At 52.2% G+C, this 19,274-nt stretch overlaps 1 protein-coding gene and 1 long non-coding RNA gene across 4 annotated transcripts in view; one reads left to right on the plus strand and one right to left on the minus strand.

The window, feature by feature from the left end:
• The window catches only part of LOC105491526 (kinesin family member C3), a 44,904-nt gene extending 40,796 nt beyond the window's left edge, over positions 1–4,108 (minus strand). For 2 of the 3 annotated variants that reach the window (XM_011758039.2, XM_011758041.2), the window contains exon 1: positions 3,958–4,107. The gene's annotated coding sequence lies outside the window, so the exon portion shown is untranslated. Of the gene's footprint in view, positions 1–3,957 lie in introns of all 3 variants that reach the window. The other variant, XM_071084648.1, reaches the window with a different exon arrangement.
• Positions 4,109–16,683: 12,575 nt separating this feature from the next.
• LOC105491527 (uncharacterized) lies at positions 16,684–18,367 on the plus strand. Its single transcript, XR_011616160.1, has 2 exons — positions 16,684–16,911; positions 17,481–18,367. It is a non-coding gene; the product is annotated as an uncharacterized lncRNA (long non-coding RNA).
• The last annotated feature ends 907 nt before the right edge of the window (positions 18,368–19,274 follow it).

The raw sequence follows: 19,274 nt of genomic DNA on the forward strand, positions 1-19,274 counted from the left end.
AGCAGCTCCAACTGCACTGTCCCCCAAAGACCCCAGGGCTCGCAGGATGAAATGGGGCCTGCTGCCTTTTGGGGATATCTGTTTCCGAATACGGAGGCTCCGAAGTGGGAAAGGAGCATTTCAGCTGTGCCTGAGACCCCACACCTGAACCCTTCCGCGCTGAGCCTGGCAGCGTGAGGACAAGCCAGGTCCTAGCCCCACATAGAGGAGGCACCGCAAGTCAGCAGCGTCTCCGTAAGTCTAATCCTTTTCCTCCAAGACATCTAATTTTCTAATTGCACTTAACCACGTTCTTAACCCTTAGGCTTCAGGCTCCTCTGCCTAAGGTCTGTCAGCAGAGCAGTGAATGCTCTGAATATTAACATTTCATTGAGGAGGGACTCAAAAGGGCCCTGACTGTGGTCAGTGACAAGTGAAGTCTATATACAGCAAGTTCTCATTCATGTATTCGACTAGCCTGCGCTCTGTGCCTAGCATGTGGCAGGCACCGTATGGGTGTTGAGATACAAAGATTCATTCAGTCTTCATTTAATAATGCCTACTGGGTGCCAGGCATCTGCCAGGGGTTCTTTTGGATCAGAAGAGATGACGCCTGAAAGCTCCCGGTCAGAAGGGAGATAAACACTTCAAAAACCCTTAGTCTGAGCAGGCTGCTGGAGGCTGCAGGTGCGGGCCAGGCACCAGGTGGTATGGGGAATGGAGGGGGGTGGGGAGCATTGGTCAGGGATGGAAAGCTTCAGTCAGGGATAGTTCCCTCATGAACTGAACAAATGAACAGAGCTCAGATATTCCCTGCACAAGTCTTTATTGAGCACCTACTGTGTGCAAAGCAACCTTGAGGGCATTTAAGGTGATCATGCTACAATCCCAGACTCAGACAGTAATGTCATTTACAGAAGAAGCGAAGTCAGCTCGGAGAGGCAACATGGGGTTTTAAGATTGAGGTGGGGGTAACCGAAGGACTTCCTAGTGGAGCTTTCTGGGCTGTCAACTACTCTCCCCATCCCTCATTGCAGTGGCCACTTCCTGCCAAGAAGCGAAGATAGCTATTTGAAGGGTGTCCACCTCCCCTGACCCACGATGGGTCCCACAGCTCATACACATTCATGTTTGCAGCCCCATTGCACCCAGCCTGCAGCTGCACCCACACTAAGCACTCTGGGATGGCTTGTGAGGTGAACATTCTGAAATGAACACACACAAGCTTGAAATGAAGCCTGGAAGAGAGGTCAGGGCTGGACACAGACTCAGAGCTAAACAGGGCCACCGATGCCACAGGTGAGGAGGCAATCATCAAAGCTTGAGCAAGAGGAGACAGCCATGTGATAATAGGGCTCACCGGGGGTGGAAAGCTGCAGAAAGAAGATGAGAGAGGGACAGGAGCTCCAGGCAAGTATAGAGTTTTCAGAAGTGACTGAAGTGTAAGTGGGAAGGAGAGGTTGGTCAGTGCCCAGTGCATCATGCCACAGACGTGGAGGACTGGAAGCCCAGACAGGCAGAAAGCCTGAGCCTGTGGAGGGAGAAGGGCAGATGGCAAACTTGGGAAGGCTCAAAGAGTGGGGAGGGAGCTGAGGGAGGAAGAAGCCACTTCCTTCTCCTTGGGGCTGTTTGGCTAGCACGGGAAGGAGAGGATGTGGTGTCTAGAATAGGAGAGAGTTGAGCATGTTGGGGAGACAGAGGGACAGGAGTGACTAAAGCATTGAGAGGCAAAAAAAAAAAAAAAAAAGTAAAGGGTTCAGGGGTTAGGGGCCTGAGGCTCTGGTGTCTGACGTTTGCAGAGCCCAACCCTGGAAGAATGCCAGGCACCTGGCGAGGGAGCCATAGTCTCTTCCTTCCTTGACTGAGAACAGCTAGGAGGCTCCTGGGTGCAGTCTTACTGGGAAGGGGATGGGAATGTGGGCCAAAGGACAGGGCAGAGGCTGATCTAAATACATGGGCCAGCTCCACTGAGGAAAAAGAGATGGACCAGTGTGGCGTGGAAGAAACCAAAGGGAGCAGCCAAATGTCCTCTTCTCCAGGCTGCTTGGCACAGAGCTGGGCACACAACCAACCCTGCAGACCAGCTGTCCAATGGGCAAAGGAAGGAGCAAGACAGGTCCATCTGCATGCTTGGCTGCTGGGAAGGTGAGACGGTGCAGGGCATTGGAGGCTGACTCCACAGTGGACAGAGAAGACTTTCAGGGAGATCAGTTCCGTCTGAGGGGCAGGGACAGGAGGAGATAGCGTTTCTGTGGTTATGAGGAAGGGAAGTGGAAGAGGCAGCCAGGAAGACACCAGGAAGAAAGAGGAAGGGTGTGTGCTAGATCCTGAAGAGGAAAAAGCAGCTGAATTTAGCAGCCTCAGGGGTGTGAAGGTCAAAAGTATCAAGGAATCTTAAGCCCAGGGTTCTGGGCCAAGAAAGCAGCACTCTCTCTCTCATTTTACATGGGCATCTGAGATGAAACCTGGTGTCCAGGGACTTCTACCAACCTAGAATTCATGGGGGAGGGCAGTGGGACTGGTTCAGAACCTGGCTCCACTGTTTACTAGATGTGTGACCTTGGGAGAATTACTTTGCCTCTCTATACCTCATTATTTCCATCTATGAAATGGGGAGAACTCCACCTTATAGGGTTGCTCTAAAGATTAGACAAGGCCAAATGTTCAGAACAATACTGGCATATACAAAGAGCTCCAAAATTTTATTTTTCAGTGACTTCGCTCCAGTGGTGGGTGAATGCAGAGGGGCTGGCTGGGGAAGAGGGTCTCTGCCTCTCTGGGTTTAGACCAGGGCAGCAGAGCTGCAATACTCCCCCTGCCCTAGATCAGGGACATTGCAAAGATTGGGGGGACAGGCTGGACAGCTGCCCAGAGACTGCAGCCGGCAGGGCTTGGTCCCCCTGGGAGAGCAGGCAGAAGGTCAAGGAAGTTGCACAGGGAATGCCACCTCCCTGCACACCATCATTTATCCTGGGCTTTCCAGAGCAACCCAGATTTCAAACCCTCTGCTCCCCAGTGCCCCTATGAACAGCAGAACTCACCACCCTGTGCCCCTAAAGTCCAGTCACTGCAAATGCAGGGCCCCATTCTGAGGCTGCATTCCTAGCAAGTGACTCTCCCTGGTGAAGGAGACGGCTACTTTAACAAGGGCATGGGGAATACACGTCTGGGAAAGAATGGGTGCTCACCCTTTCCAGGCAGAGGAAAAGTCGGGGAAGGTGAAAGGGCCAGGGGTGGCCACAACCCGCAATCTTGAGACAGTGTTGGGCTATGGAGGTGGCGGGGGCGGGGGGTGGCAGTAAATGGTACTCCAGAATTTAAACACAGCTTCCTCTTTAATATCTCCCAGGACCAGGCCCTTCACTGCACCAGCCAGAGTTCTGCTCTAACTAGCAATGCGGGGCTTAAGGGGGTGGTCCTGGGATCGCCCTCCCTGCTGAGACCTTCACAACTGCTGCGGCTGTCATGGCCCGATTCCTCACTGCCCGGAGTGCGCCGGACAAGGCCCTTCTTCCTAACCTCTGGGCTGGGGCACCCCGCCCCAGGCCCTGCCAGGGAAAAAGCGAACTCCCCAAGGGACGTGGTGGGAGGGACCCAACGGCAGCCTTCCAAGGAGCCCTGGGGGTGGGGGAGACCCCAAGAAGGGGAGGGGCGGCGCCAATTGACACGCCGATCCCGGGTAGGGTCTGCGCTCTCCTCGTTCAATGAAATCCAAACGGGGTCCCAAGGCTGCTCGGATCCCGGGAGACACGCCGCCCCCATGTCTACTCCCAGCAAGGTCCTCGACTAGGGCTGAACGGCGCTGGAGGGGACCTCGCAGGGCTGGGTCTCCCGGGCCTTTTCCTCCCCGCGCCCCCAGCGGGTCGGGGCAGAGGGGTCCTGAGGGCAGGGCCGGCCCGGACGCGGCTCCCCGAACGGCGGGCTGGGCGGAGCCCCAGCGCCCCGCCCGCACCCAGCCCGACCGGGCCCCCTACTCACCGGCCTGGCGGAGGCAGGATCCTGGCGTCGCCGCAGCGCCCGGGGCTCGGCCCGGCCCGGCCCGCCGGCAGGAGGCAGCTCCACGCCGCCGCCTCCTCTGCCCGCCCGCTGGCGCCCCTCCCGCACACTTTCCACAGGAAATGATTAACTCGGGCCGCGGCGCGTTCCCATGGCAACTGGCTCCGACCCCGGCGGGGGGCGGCGGCGCGCGCTCGCACTCACGCGCGCACTGGCGCGCACGCGTCAGCCCGGGCGCGCCCCCGCAGGTCTCCCGCCGGCGCTCCCACTCCCACTCCCGCTCCTTCGCGGGGCCTCCCACTTGGGCTCTCCCGCCTCCCCGCGTCCCGCACTCGCACTGGCACACGTGCTCATGCGTTCTCTGAAGGCTCTCACAAAACATGCCTGCGCATGGGCTGGCTCACACGAGGCAGCCCACACAGCCCCACACCTGGTGAGCCATGCGTACTTCTGCACAGCCTCAAACCCGAGTGCAAAACTTCCACGCGAATACTCACACATACACGTCTCATTCGGGCTGTCATACCAGTACGTGTCTTCCCATCCCAACACACACACAAGCTCTTATTCACGAGACAGTACATGTACACCCCTTACCGTGTCCTTGCACACGCTGGCGCACATGCACTCACCCTGTTTTACAGCGCACACCCCCTCACTCGCTCCACCACCTACTCGCTGGCCAGGCAGCCTCCCAGCCACAGCACTTCCTACCTCTGCACCCCCAGCCCCACCCCAGCAAATGAATATCTTCCCAGCAAGGAAGCTGCCTGGGGTCTCTTAAGGTAAAACATTCCGTCAGGTTCCAGTGAAAACACACCAATGGTGCAGCAGTTCCCAGCCTGGCTGCAGAAGGCCCTGCTCCTGGGGGGCCTGGAGCCTCAGAAGAGGCCAGGGGGAGGCCAGGGGCCTGCCAGCCTGGAGAGACAGCTGACCCGGAGGAGCCACTCTGTTCTTTGTCTCCCAAACAGAGGCAGCATTTTATTCCAGAGCCAGCAGCAATATTCTCCCTCACCCTCCACACACACACCCCACACACACCCCCGGGTGCGGAAGAGGAGAAAGCAAGTCACTCTGAAGCCAGCCTGTGCAGGCTGATGGTTCTGCAGATAATCCCAGGAGGGTGGGTACTCTGCCCCTTCCTGCTTGTCAGGGGATTGCCCAAGAAGATCAAGGAGAGGACTGGAGGGGGTCTGGCAGCTCCAGGTGGGAGCTCCCACTGCTGCCCAGGCGCTGGGCTGCCAGTCAAGAATCTCAACCAGAGACGGAGCCAAGGGCCTGGGCCTCAGTTTGTTCTGGACACCAGAGCAGGACAGTCACAGTCCCCCAGCTGGAAGCAGCCTAGTGCATGCTTTATTTGCCAACTGAGATTCCTCAGTGAAGGCCTGATAGAGGGTGAATGTCATGCTCCTGGAATCATTCCCTAGAGAGTTGGATTTCCAGCTGAACACCACACCGAAGAACCCTTCCAATGGGAGAGAAAGCCTTATTTGGGGAGTTAAGATCTCTGAATTCCCCTGCCTGCCCTCCAAACAGCAGTGATCCAGGGGACTGCAAGGGTGGATGAAGGCAAAATGTTTCTAGAATTCGGATTTAGTATCTAACTCCCTTGATTACAGTGAGTTGATGGGGGAGGGGGGAGGGCAGAAAGTTTGTCTTTAAAGTCCTGGTTCAAAACAGGAGGTTTTTTCTTACTCAGGGATTGAGTACATTGACATTGACTGTAGGTCCTTCCCACCAAAGCCAAAGCCAGATTTTTAAATTAATAATAACATTTGTTGTTCTTTTGCTTTGATTACAAAAGTAATAGATGTTCATTGTAACCATATCCCACCCACTGGAGATAAATGCTGCCAACACTTAGAAATCTTTTTTTTTTTTCTGCGTACATAATAGATGCCATTATTGAAGCTAACACTGTGTCAGGCACGGCACTAAGCTCTTTATAAACAAAATCCCATTTAACCCTGAACACCCTATGAACACCAGTACCGTCATATTCCCATGTTTCAGGAAAGGAAAGTGAGCCTCCGAAAGTCTGTTCACAAATGCAGTGTGTGATAGAGCTATGAGTACAATAGGTACTCACACAGTACTATCAGATGCATATGGGTATAACAACTTATTAAGATCAAAGCACCAGCGAAGGAAAAAGAAAATTGAAGTGTAAGGAAGTTGTATTTTTGGAATTCTAGCAAAACTCTGATTTGAAATGTAAAAACTACTTGTTTCATCGTTGTTGCATTTTTGAGACAAGATCTTGATCTGTTGCCGAGGCTGGAGTGCAGTAATGCAATCATAGCTCACTATAGCCCCGAACTCCCGGGATCAAGTGATCCTCCCACCTTAGCCTCCTGAGTAGCTGGGACTACAGGCACACACCACTGTGCCTAGCTAATTTTTTTTTTTTTTTTTTTTTAGTAGAGACGGGGATGTCTCACTATGTTGCCCAGGCTGGTCTCGAACTCCTGGGCTCAAGGGATCCTTCTACCTTGGCTTTCCAAAGTCCTGGGATTACAGATGTGAAGATGTGAATTACTGTGCCTGACTCAATTTTTTTTTTTTTTTTTTTTTTTTTTTTGAGACGGAGTCTCGCTCTGTCATCCAAGCTGGAGTGCAGTGGGATTACAGGCACAGACCACCACACCTAGCTAATATTTTATATTTTTAGTAGAGACAGGGTTTCACCATGCTGGCCAGGCTGGTCTCAAACTGCTGACCTCAAGTGATCCGCCCGCCTCGGCCTCCCAAAGTGTTGGGATTGAAGGCATGAGCCACCGTACCCGGCATGACTCAATTTTTTAAAAAAAATATTGTGTGGAGTCCGGGTCTAGCTCTGTCGCCCTGGCTGGTCTCAGAATCTTAGCCTCAAGCGATCATTCTGCTTCAGCCTCCCAAAGTGCTGGGATTATTTGCATGAGCCACCATACCATGCCCATCCCAGTTGTTGGAATTTAAGAATGTACAATGTCACCAGGAACTACATACCGACTCCAAGGTCATTTCTAACCCAGAAACTTCGCTGATGATTTACATAGGAGGCTGCCAACTTTCCTGGCCGCAGGGAAGGTGGAAATTTTGCTGAAACCTAGCCATCCCAACACTGAAGTCCTAAACCCTTGAGGGAGGACTCTTGGGTTCAGCCTCAGCCTTAACCCTTCCTGCCTACCTCTGGCAGAGGCACAGCTGTCTCAGGGAAGGCCAGACAAAAGACAGTATCCAGAACACTGTAATTCCACATCCACATCCACCCCATCCCCAGGCAGGGCCTAGCAGCGCCATCTTTGTGTTCAGACAAGATCAGGTGCGTTCACGGTGGTATGTCCATAGACTTTTTTGTTGTTGTTGTTGTGGTTTGAAACAGAGTCTCTACTCTGTCACCCAGGCTGGAGTGCAGTGGCGCAATCTCAGCTCACTGAAATCTCTGCCTCCTGGGTTCAAGGGATTCTCCTGCCTCAGCCTCCTGAGTGGCTGGGATTACAGGCATGCGCCACCACGCTCGGCTAATTTTTGTATTTTTAGTAGAGACAGGGTTTTGCCATGTTGGCCAGGCTGATCTTGAACTCCTGACCTCAGGTGATCTGCCCGCCTCAGCCTCCCAAAGTGCTCGGATTACAAGCGTGAGCCACCACACCTGGCCCGTCTTTGTGTTCAAAGGGCCCGTAACCCCTTACTGCTCAGGTATTTGTCAGAGAAGTGGCCAAGAGCCTGAGATTTCTGCTCCCCAAAAGAAAGGAAACAAGGGGAATGAAAAGCCAGATTGTGTTTAATCTGATTCTCATAGCAACCCAGAGTAAAGCACAGATAAAATTTACATGATTTTCCCATTTTAAATGATTTAACCTGAGATCAAGTCTTCTCCGAGCCTTTGCAAATGTCCTCGCTGCCTGGAAAGCCCCTCTCCTTCACCCCATTCTCATCTGCCTCCACTAACCCTTCCCTGGTCAATTCCATACCTGCTTGTCCCTCCTTCAAGCTTAGAGGTCACCTTCCTTGACCCTCCCAGGCACCAGCAGGTGGGCTCAACCCACCCCCTGCAGCATCCCTGACCCTGGATCATGATGGCATTCCTGTCTATACCATCTGCTCCTTCAGGACAGGACCCTTTCCTGACTTGATCACAGGGAAAGCCTCAGCTGACCCCAGCTCAGGGCCTGGTATCACAGACGTGCTCATTGAATAAATCCCTAGATTCTGTAGAATTCAGAAGGGAAGAACAGGTGCATGAAATGTACCCAAACAGACTTTCTTCCCATGTAAAGTAATGATAATTCCTACCAAAAGGAAGTAAGAGAAGGCTCCTTAGCAATTATTTCCATGTGGTCAGGAAGGAGTGCCCTGCAGCTGTGAAAAGTGTGTCCTTCTCATGCTTCTGGGTAACAGAACATTTATTGAAGTTGGAGAAACTCATTCTGGAGTGAGCCGCATATTAAGTAATCCTGACCCAATTAGCTGCTTTTTTGAATCCGCATCTTCCAATCTTCCAATACCTCTGAAATCATTCATCATGAGCATCTCAGAAAGAACTGCGGAGGAGGCTGGATGCGGTGGCTCATGCCTGTAATCCCAGCACTTTGGGAGGCTGAGGCGGGCGATCACCTGAGGTCAGGAGTTAGAGACCAGCCTGGCCAACATGGCGAAAACCCATCTCTATTAAAAACACAAAAATTACCCGGACGTGCTGGCCGGTGCCTGTAATCCCAGCTACTCAGGAGGCTGAGGCAGGAGAATTGCTTGAACCCAGGAGGTGGAGGTTGCAGTGAGCAAAGATCATGCCACTGCACCCAGCCTGGGCAACAGAGCAAAACTATCAAAAATACACACACACACACACACACACACACACACACACACACACCCCTGTGGAGGAGCTCGTGGAGGCGAAGAGCATGGCCCTGCACCCAGCCCCACAAGCATGAATTTGGTTTCCAGCTTTGCATGTCACCAACTGCAGGTCTTGGGCACGCGACTCAACCTGAGCACCTCAGGGGGTCTGGCACAAGGCTCACAGCTGCAAGCTCTCAGGAAGCCAGGCTCCTCAGTGGGCATGGAGAGGTGGTGGTCTTGGATGACCCTTGACTGGACTATAAATTCCTCTCATCCTTGTCTACTCTAGACCCAGCTCAGCAGGCAGTAGGTGTTCAAGTGATACTTAAACAAATGGTACTTTTCTCACTCTTTTATCTCCCTCTCGCCTTCCTGCTCCCTGTGTTCCCTTCCTTTCTAGAAACTGTATTAACAGGGGAAAACAGTTCTCCCATTTTCAGAGAACCAAGGCAATCTTTCCCCCAAGAAAATCACCTTGCAGGCCAGGCACAATGGCTCATGAGACAGGAGGATTGCTTGAGGCCAGGAGTTCTAGACTAGCCTGAACAATATAGAGACCCTGTCTCTACAAAACAACTAGCCAGCCGCGGTGGCACCGGCCTGTGGTCCCAGCTACTCGGGAGGCTGAGGTGGGAGGATGGCTTGGGCCCAGGAGTTTGAGGCTGCAGTGAGCTATGATCATGTCACTGTACTCCAGCCTGGGCAACAGAGCAAGATCCTGTCTCAAAACAAGAAAGAAAAGAAAGAAAGAGAGAGGGAGGGAGGGGGAAAAAAAAAACCTTCTAAGGAGACTAGAAAATAAAAAGAAAACCACCTTGCTTTAAAATATCCAAATGGTGGCTGCCTTTCTGCATTGGCCAAAATGACTGAACTCGACAGTGCTCCCCTAACTCTCAGTTTACGGGAACCTAAAACCTCTTTATGACTCAAGGAAGAATTTGGCGGAGATTCCCTCCCTCCTAGCACTCCAAGGCTAAAAGCAAACCAAGGCTTTGTGGGTTTTTTTCCCCTTTATCATTTCCTGTAGTCTAAAAAAAATGAGAGGAATGCAAACATTGAGGAGATAATGGACGTAAGCACCAGGTAATAAAAAGATTTAGCAATAACCGCCCTGAGAGTAGCACGGGCCAAATAAGCCCCGCCCCAGGCCCGCCTCCCAGCCCGAGGATCCTGTCACCATCCTCCAGAAGCCTCCGGGCTCCTCCTCACTAAGTGGTCTGCCGCTTTCCTCCTTGCTCCTAAATTGTTCTAGCTCCGGGTTCTAAGCCAGCACATGCGTTTTTAACATCCTTCCCATTTTTCCCCACTTCCTCATTCACTTCTCCCCACCTGCTGCAAATTCTAGGTGGCAGTTTTTGGTTTTGAACTTAAAGTTTTTTTTCTGGACAAATCTAATGAAATCAAGAGAGAGAGGGAAAACACAAAAACCACCCTTCACTTATCGTCATTGGTCCAGATTTTTCCTTCCAGTATCTGACCATGAGCTCATGTCATTTCTGTGTTAAGGAGATGACAGTATAGAGGAGTGGCTAAAGGTGGTTCTGGGGCCAGGTAGACCTGGGTTTGAGCTCAGTCACTGGCTCAGTCACTTCCTCTGTGCCTCAGTTTCCCCCTGTGAAAATGAGAGTAGGGGTAGTATCTAACCCATTGAGTTATGGTGAGATGTAAATTAGAGCAAGCACATAGCACCCTCAGCCCAGCATCTGGCACACAATTGGCGTTTCTGCAAACACAAGCTGCAGTCATAGTGGGAGGCAAAGACTGGATAGAATGTTTTACTCTGCCTTTTCTTACTTTGAATCATGTAAGTGCTGGGCATGGTAGCTCACGCCTGTGGCCCAGCTTCTTGGAAGGCAGAGGTGGGAGGATCACTTAAGCCCAGGAGTTTGAGGTCAGCCTGGGCAACATAGCAAGACCCCCATCTCTAAAGTTTTTTAAAATTATTATAAGCAGCATTTTCCATGTCACTTTTTCCTCCTAAGGCCTGCATTTTTCTGAAGTACAGACATCATCAGATAAGGCCAAGATCACATTCAGAATGGAGGTTCCAGTGTCTGGGGCACACCTAGCACTCAATAAAAATGGCTGAGAAGTATTTTATTTATTCACTTATTTAGATTTGGGGTCTCGCTCTCTCACCTAGGCTGGAGTGAGGTGGCATGATCAGAGCTCACTGCAGCCTTAAACTCCTGAGCTGAAGCGATCCTCCCACCTCAGCCTCCCGTGTACTGGAACGACAGCCTGTGAGCCACTGCACCCAGCAAAAAACTATTTTAAATGGCTGCATAATATTCCACTGAAAGCCTGTGCCCTGACTGAGCTGGCCATTCCATAGGATCTGATATTTGAGTAGCTCCCATTTTTGTCACTTTTATAAACAGCATTGCTGTCACCATTGCCACCCACACAGCCCGTTCATTCCCTGGTGTGGGGTGGGAAGGGAGAAGAGAGGTTGTCAATTTCATAAAAAATCTTTCTGAATAAAGAGTCTGAGCATTTTTTTTTTTCGCTTTCTAAACATGTTGCCAGATTGCCCCTCAGAAGGCCTGTACCAAATTTACACTGTTGGCAGCATTTTTTGACGAGAACTACTCTTCACGCTAATTTACAGTTTTTCTCTCGGATCTGGAATTCTCGCCCTGGCTGGTTCTCCTGGGAGGCATGAGGCATGTATAAAGATATCTGAGCGATGGCTGTCACCAGAGGGGCGTATCTGGTTCTTCTGCCAGGTGCTCAGGCTGGGAGTGTTTCTGTCTGCTGGGCCAGGCCAGGTGGGGCTGAGAGCACTGTCTCAGTGCTCCCAATCCCTGCCTGCTCTTAAGCCACCAGAGATCTTCCGAGGTGGGTCCTGGAATGCCTCGGTACCCTGCGGTTCAACACTCTGGCCCGTCCTAGACAGATGAGTCTCATCAGGTGCCACCACCGTGATTCCTGCTCTCACATCCTGGCACTTCATTGGGGCTCCTTTGCAATAAGTCAATCAGCTACTACTGGAGAAAAAAAATTTTTTTCTCCTGGGTAGGGAGATGGGGACAGGGGCCATAAGGGAAGCCACATGCTCCTGGAAAGCCATAGCCACAGCCCCTGACCACGTGCTGAACTCTTAGCACCACTGCTGCTGCTGCCTTTAGACTGTAGCATTGCTTTGCTGAGGTTCTGTGACGCGCAGCCTTTCCCCTAGCTCTGGTCCTCCTCCTCCGGGGGTGGCCCTTGTTTGCAAACAGCAACAGGAAGTTTTGACGCTGCTGATTAACCAGACTCCCACAGCTCTCTGTGCTGAGTCATCGCCACTAGTGTCAACCTCTCGCCTGCCCCGCCGATACCACCAGCTTCCAGGTGACCGAAAGGAAGCAGCAAGCATCCTGTGGTTCCAGTGGCTTCCATCTGCCACCTTCTAGGGGAGGGGAGGGACAAACTTCCATCCACCCCAGACAACCAGAATGTGCAAGGCCCTGAATGCCAGGATGGGAATTTAATCTAATTAAACTTCAGCAAGGGGCTGAGGGACAGCTTCATGCCAGGCACCGGGAAAAACTCTTTACACATAGGATTGCCTTTGCTTTCATTCAATCCCCGCAACATGTGTGGTAGGTGTTATTATTCCCATTATACAGATGGAGAGACTGAGGCCAGCGGGAGGCCCATGGATGTGTAGGGGCTGCTATGGGAAGGCAGCTTGGAGTGCCAGAGATGGTGGGTACTGCCAGCAGGAGCTGTGTCCTCTACGCACGATGTGACCTTGGTCAGATTTCCTCCCTGTTCTGGGTCTCATGCCCCTCCCTGGGTACATGAAGACTGGTGACCTTCTCAGGGCTACAGCCACGAGGAAGTGAGTGGGCCAGCTGGATGGCCCACTCTGGGATTCTGCTTGCTGAAAGCCTGATCCAAGGGCAGGACTATCCCACCTCAGCCACCTGGGACTGGCTTCACTGTTCACAGTTGCATCACCAAGGAACTCCATGGAAAGAAAATAATTGAGTGGTTGCCAGGTCCTGGGAGGTGGGAGGGAGAATGAGGAGTGACTATGAATGGGGCTTCTTTGGGGCGTGATAAAATGTCCTAAAGTTAGATTATGGTGACAGTTGTACAACTCTGTGAATATACTAAAAACAATTGGATTGTACACTTTAAACAGGTGAATGTTGTGGTATGATAATTATATCTCAATAAAGCCGTTTAAGAGAGAAAGGAGGAAGGAGGGAAGGAGGACAGGAGAGAGAGAGACCTACTCAGAGGTCAGGCCAAGCGCAATGGCTCACGCCTGTAATCCCAGCAGTTTGGGAGGCAGAGCAGGGAGGATCACTTGAGGTCAGGAGTTTGAGACCAGCCTGGGCAACATGGCAAGACCCCATTTCTACAAAAACATTTAAAAATTAGCTGGGCATGGTGGTGCATACCTATGGTCCCAGCTACTTAGAAGACTGAGGTGTGAGGCCAAGAGGAGTGACTCACGCCTGTAATCCCACCACTTTGGGGGGCTGAGACAGATGGATCATTTAAGGTCAGGAGTTCAAGACCAGCCTGGCCAACATGGTGAAACCCTGTCTCTACTAAAAATGCAAAAATTAGCCAGGCATGATGGCACATGCTTGTAAACCCAGCTACTTAGGAGGCTGTGGAGAATCAGTTGAACCTGGGAGGTATAGGTTGCAGTGAGCCAAGATTGTGATTGTGCCACTGTGCTCTAGCCTGGGTGACAGTGAGACTCCGTCTCAAAAAAAAAAAGATTGAGGCCAGAGAATCACTTGAGCCCAGGAGTTCAAGGCTGTAGTGAGCTATGATCACACCACTGCAGTGCAGCCTAGGTGACGGAGCGAGACCCCATCTCTTAAAAAAAAAAAAAAAAAAAAAGTCAGGCCAGAGCTGCCTTTGAGATTTGCCTGCTGGAATAGGGCCCTCAGCATCCAGGCCCTCTCCAATCATCCCCTTCTAAGCAGCCTCCCTCCAGAGCCCAGGAAAGGTGTGTGTGAAGACACCCAGTGGCAGGCGGTGGCCCCAGCTGCTGACCGAAGGTGATGGGGCCCTGGCCTCTGGTGCTTGCTCTCCTCAGAGAGGAAAGAACCATGAATCAAAGGGCAGGTGTGTGTGGACCTGGAGGAATGCGGGGAGGGTGGCAAGAAAACTGCTGGAGGCAGAGCAGGAGAGACCCTGTGAGTCAGGGTGAGGTGAGGTGTTGCTCAGACAGGAAGGGCCTGGAAACAAAGCCTGGACTGGAAACACCGAAACACCAGGCTGGCCAGGGCGCTCTCAGTTGCCTAGAAACATCTTAACACTCCAGAAAGTGTAAGTAAGGAACACCTGCTGCTCGTGAGGGGCCCCCACCAACTGGTCCGGCCATGTCTGCTTGGCAATCGGGGGCACAGGCAGATGCCGCTGCCCAAGAGGTAACCCCAGCCTAGACCTAACGCTGAGCCAGGGGCACAGGTGCAAGGGATCCATCATGAGGTTAGCTAAACTGGCCAATAAGAGGCTGGAGCTCATTCCACTCGTACTGTTTGGGCAACTTACTGTTGAAAAAGGAGAACCTGGCCGGGCGCAGTGGCTCACACCTGTAGTCCCAACATTTTGGGAGACTGAAGCTAGTGGAGCACCTGAGGTCAGGAGTTTGAGACCAGCCTGCTCAACATGGTGAAACCCCATCTCTACTAAAAATACAAAAATTAGTCAGGCGTAGTTGTGCATGCCTGTGATCCTAGCTACTCGGGAGGCTGAGGCAGGAGAATCGCTTGAACCCGGGAGGAGGAGGTTGCAGTGAGCCAAGATTGTACCACTCCACTCCAGCCTGGACAACAAAGCAAGGCCTTGTCTCAAAATAAAAAAAAAAAAAATTAAAAAAAAAAAAGGAAAAGGAGAACTCAGAGGATCTTGGAGGCACAGTGTCCCTGTCTAAATCTCCAGATAACCCAGAAAGCACACGCTGCCCCCACACCACTCCACCCCCTCCACGCCTCCCTGTCCTATGCTCTTCACACTCACCTCCTGGGGCAAATGGCACCGGATGCTCCTGTCTTAAGTGAACAAATGGAGACTCTAACCACCTTCTGAGAATCCCAGCCCTGGGGTCAAACCTGCATGCCTGCTGAGTACCTGCATGACAATAATTAGGATTTCCTATGCTCTGAAGCAAACCTCCCACCTGGCATCCTGCATGTGTCCAGCAACTCCCTGCACCTGGGCACTAATCACGCAGGTGGGCTTGGCATCCTCACAGCCTCTGTAGCACATGCCTTCAGGGGGAAGAGACCCGGGGACTCAGGAGACTCGAGGCATCTCCAGAGTCACAGCCTGAAGACGGAACCCCATGCTCTCCTGGACATAAAAGCCACACAGTCCCTGGCAGACAGGTAGGCAGAGGTGAAGGGATTTACCCTGGCACTGGGTTGGAGCTGTGCAGTCACCCCTGCTTATTCTTCCTGTACATCCCGCTACTGTCCCCCTGCTATAGATTTGACTGGGGCAGGCTGGCTGCAGAGTCCAGGTCTTGAACCACTGTACCACACTGCCTCTCAAGGGCACAGTCAGTGGGGTCCTTGTCACTGTGGGCCATTCCTCAGCATGCATTCAGAGCTCTTCACCATCTGCCTGCAGCCACCCTGCCTGGCCTTTTCTCCCACTGACCCCCCAAGGCACCCTCTTTCTGGTCCTTGACTTTTCCATATGCTCCGCCCCCACCCCCACCCCCACATCTCCACCTGCAGCTGTTTACCTGTGAGGCTCAATGAAAGGACCACCTCCTCCGTGGGGACTCCTGATACCTAGTCAGAAGTCCCCTAGGACCACCTCCCTTTCCCTTAGCTCACCTAGCACTGGATTCACAACTGTGAGGGACTGTCAGTCTCCTACATTAGATTGGAGGTCCCTGAATCAGACTCCCATGCTGTGTGACTTAGGGTAAGGCCCTTAACCTCTCTGAGCCTCAGTTTCCTCATTAACAGGTAATATTTATTGAGCACGTACTATGTGCTAGGTACTATATGCTACTATCCCGTTTAATCCTTACAGCACATATGAGGCGGGTACTGTAATTATCCCATGTTACAGATGAAGAAACTGTCACTGTCATTAGGACTACCACCATTATTGTCATTCTTTTTTTTTTTTGAGACAGATGCTCTGTCACCCAGGCTGGAGTGCAGTGGTGCGATCTCAGCTCACTGTAACCTCTGCCTCCCAGATTCAAGCAGTTCTTCTGCCTCAGCCTCCCAAGTAGCTGGGACTACAGGCATGCACCAACACACCCAAGTGTTTGTATTTTAGTAGAGATGGGGTTTCACCATGTTGCCCAGGCTGGTCTTGAACTCCTGAGCTCAAGCAATCCACCCACCTCGGCCTCCCAAAATGCTAGGATTACAGGTGTGAGCCACCGTGCCTGGCCTATTATTGCCCTTCTTTTATCCACTACAAAACCTAGCACACAGCAGATACTCAAACTCAGCAAAATTCAAGTATAGCTAGAACTGGAACCAGCCTTGGATAGGAAGGAGTTTCAGAAACAAAGTTCTGCACATGCTCTAGAACCCGCAGGCCTGGCCCTGTCCTGGCTGGGGTGATACCATCTTTGGAGGCTGATGCTGGCAGTCTGTTGTGGCTGGGGACTTGGAGTGGCCTCCTTTCACTTCTCATAGCAGCCCTGCCTCTATCCACAGAAACAAACTCTGCCCAAACCAGTCCTGCAATGCACAGAGCCCGGTGGCAAACAAGCCACCTGGATAAATGGTGCCCAAGGCTGTGGGGGTCCTGGGAGGCTGACTGGAGGCAGAATTGTGCTCATTTGTAACCAGAGTAGCTCTGGGTTACTTCTGTTAGCTCAAGGTCACAGGTACATCTCTGTGCTTCAAGATCCACACCGCACCCCCCCACCGCTACGTGTTTTCTAGGATCTGCTCCAAGCATTTTCCAAAGCCGCAGGGGCTGCTTACAAGACTCTCTGCCCATCACCCCCAACCTGGCTGAGCTGGGACCACATCGACGCCTGGCCTGACTCTCCTACCAGGATGCCCTCCAAGACCAACACTGATGCCTGAGTCCCCTCACCAGGGAGACTGGGGGTGCCCCTACGCGGCTGCTGCACCTGATGTTGGAAACGGAGGCTCCAAAAACATAAGTGAAGTGGGTATTCCTGCTAAACACTCCACTCAGGGCCTGGGGGAAGGGGAGCAAATGTCTGTCTGCCCCCCGCCAACTCCACCCAGCCATGGCTTGTCCCATGGTCAAGTTGCCTGGGTCCGTGGGATCACCAAGTTCTTCTGAGTCACTACACATACCCCCAAACACCCCCAGACTCCTTTCCTGCCACTCCCCCACCTCAGGCACACATGCAGTGCTTGGCGCCAGGGTTAAGTCTGTGCCCTGCGGCGAGTGCTGCCCGGAGACCCCGGTGTCCATTCGAGGATGAACTTGGCTGGGTCATCCCTGCTACAAACAGGCTTTTACATTCTTGAACTTCACCTGGGGTGAGGGTTTTCAGAAGTCCTGCCCCTTTTCCTCCTGAGGCCTCCTTGGTCCTGATGTTAATGAGTGGCCATCCACGTACCCACAGGAAGGGATGTGGTCAAATCCTCTTACCAGCGGCTCTGAACCATTTGACCTGCTACCTGAGATGCTGGGGAGAGGAAAGGGGAGGGTGAGCCTGTCACTTCTAAAAGTTCATCAAGTTCTCACAACATCCCCATTCACAGGTGAGAAAACCGAGGCCTGAAAAGTGTCAACCCAAAAGACACTCCTTGCCCCAAGCCCAGAAGGCTGAGGAAGTAGGGAAGTGCGGTGGGATCTGTCTTCCCGTGTGTCTTCAGGATCCCGGGGCCTGCCCCTCCTGGCTTCCTCTTGAGAAAGGCCTCAGAAGACCCACCTTTGGTCGCAGGACAGAAGCTGGGCCGAGAGGCAAGGGTTTTGGCCTCCACAGGGGAAACTCTGGGCTCAGAACTGCCGAAGTGACTCACGGGCCCTGCTGGGAAGCAGCTGACGTTCCTTGTCTGTGCCTCACAAAACCACAATGGGCTGCGAGTGACAGCCAGCTGCTCTGAGTGGCGGAGGAATGTTGTTGCCAGACAGGTTCCTGAGGCATCTGCTGAGCTGTGCTCCAGAAACCAGCCCTGGGCAGCTGCCACACCAAGCAGCCTCCACCCCTCCCCACAATCAGGACTCGTAGAGGGCACCCCCACCAACCTCAACAGAACCCTCCTGTCAGGGATCCGTGGAAGTCAGCCACTGCCACCAGGACAGCCACCCATTCCGGGCAGGAGCTCATGGGAAACCATGACCAGGGAACCCATCCCTCCCCACCCCCAGCAAGACTTGAGGCCAGGGAGGTTAGAGGGGTCTCCTTATGACCAAATCTGTGGCCGTCACAACCGACCTTGAACCATAATACTAAGAATGAGAACGATAATAATCACAGCTAACCCCTCGCACTCACTACATGCCGGGCACCATGGCATGGAGCGCTTTTTCTGGATTATCACATGCATTCATTTCCTGGGGCTGCCGTAGCAAACTGCCACAAACTGCATGACTTAAAACAACAGAAACGTATTCTCTTGGCCGGGCGCGGTGGCTCATGCCTGTAATCCCAGCACTTTGGGAGGCCGAGGCGGGCAGATCACCTGAGGTCAGGAGTTGGAGAGCAGCCTGGCCAACATGGCGAAACCCTGTCTCTACTAAAAATATAAAAATTAGCCGGTGTGGGGGTAGGAGCCTGTAGCGCCAGCTACTCAGCAGGCTGAGGCAGGAGAATTGCTCGAACCCAGGAGGTAGTGGTTGCAATAAACTGAGATCGCACCATTGCACTCCAGCCTGGGTGACAGAGAGAGACTCTGTCTCAAAAAATAAAAAATAAAATAAAAATAAAAAAGAAGAAAGAAAAGTAAAAGAAAAAGGACTGTATTCTTTTACAGCTCTAGAGGCCAGAAATCCAAACTCAAGGTGTTGGCGGGGCCACACTCCTCCTGAAGGCCTAGGAGAGAATCCTTCTTTTCCTTTTCCAGCTTCTGCTGGAGGCGGGTGGTCTTCAGTGCACCTCGGCTTATGGGCATGTCACAGCAGTCTTTTTCCATCTGCACATGGTGTTTTCTCTGTGTATCTATGTCTCTGTGTCCAAATCTCCCTCTTCTTAGAAGTACACCAGTCATATTGGACTTAAGGCCTACGCTAATCCAGTATGACCTCTGCAAAGGCCCTAGTTCCAAATAAGGTCATATTCCCAGGGTTCCAGGTGGATATAAATTTTGGGGAACACTATTCAACTCAATATACCACATGTAATCTGCTTAATAAGACTGATATTGCTTTTATCTTCATCTTACAGATAAGAGGCTCAGAGAGGTTAAGCAATTTGCCAGAAATCACCCAGCCTCTGATTCTAGAACTCATACTACATCATCATCACCATCTCCTCACAGAAGCTCAGCACTTCATCACTTACAAAGCTTCTCCTGGCCATTGTCGCTTTCTCTCTTTCTTTCTTTCTTCTTTCT

Source organism: Macaca nemestrina, chromosome 18 (assembly GCF_043159975.1).
Source record: "Macaca nemestrina isolate mMacNem1 chromosome 18, mMacNem.hap1, whole genome shotgun sequence".
Lineage (NCBI taxonomy): Eukaryota > Metazoa > Chordata > Mammalia > Primates > Cercopithecidae > Macaca > Macaca nemestrina.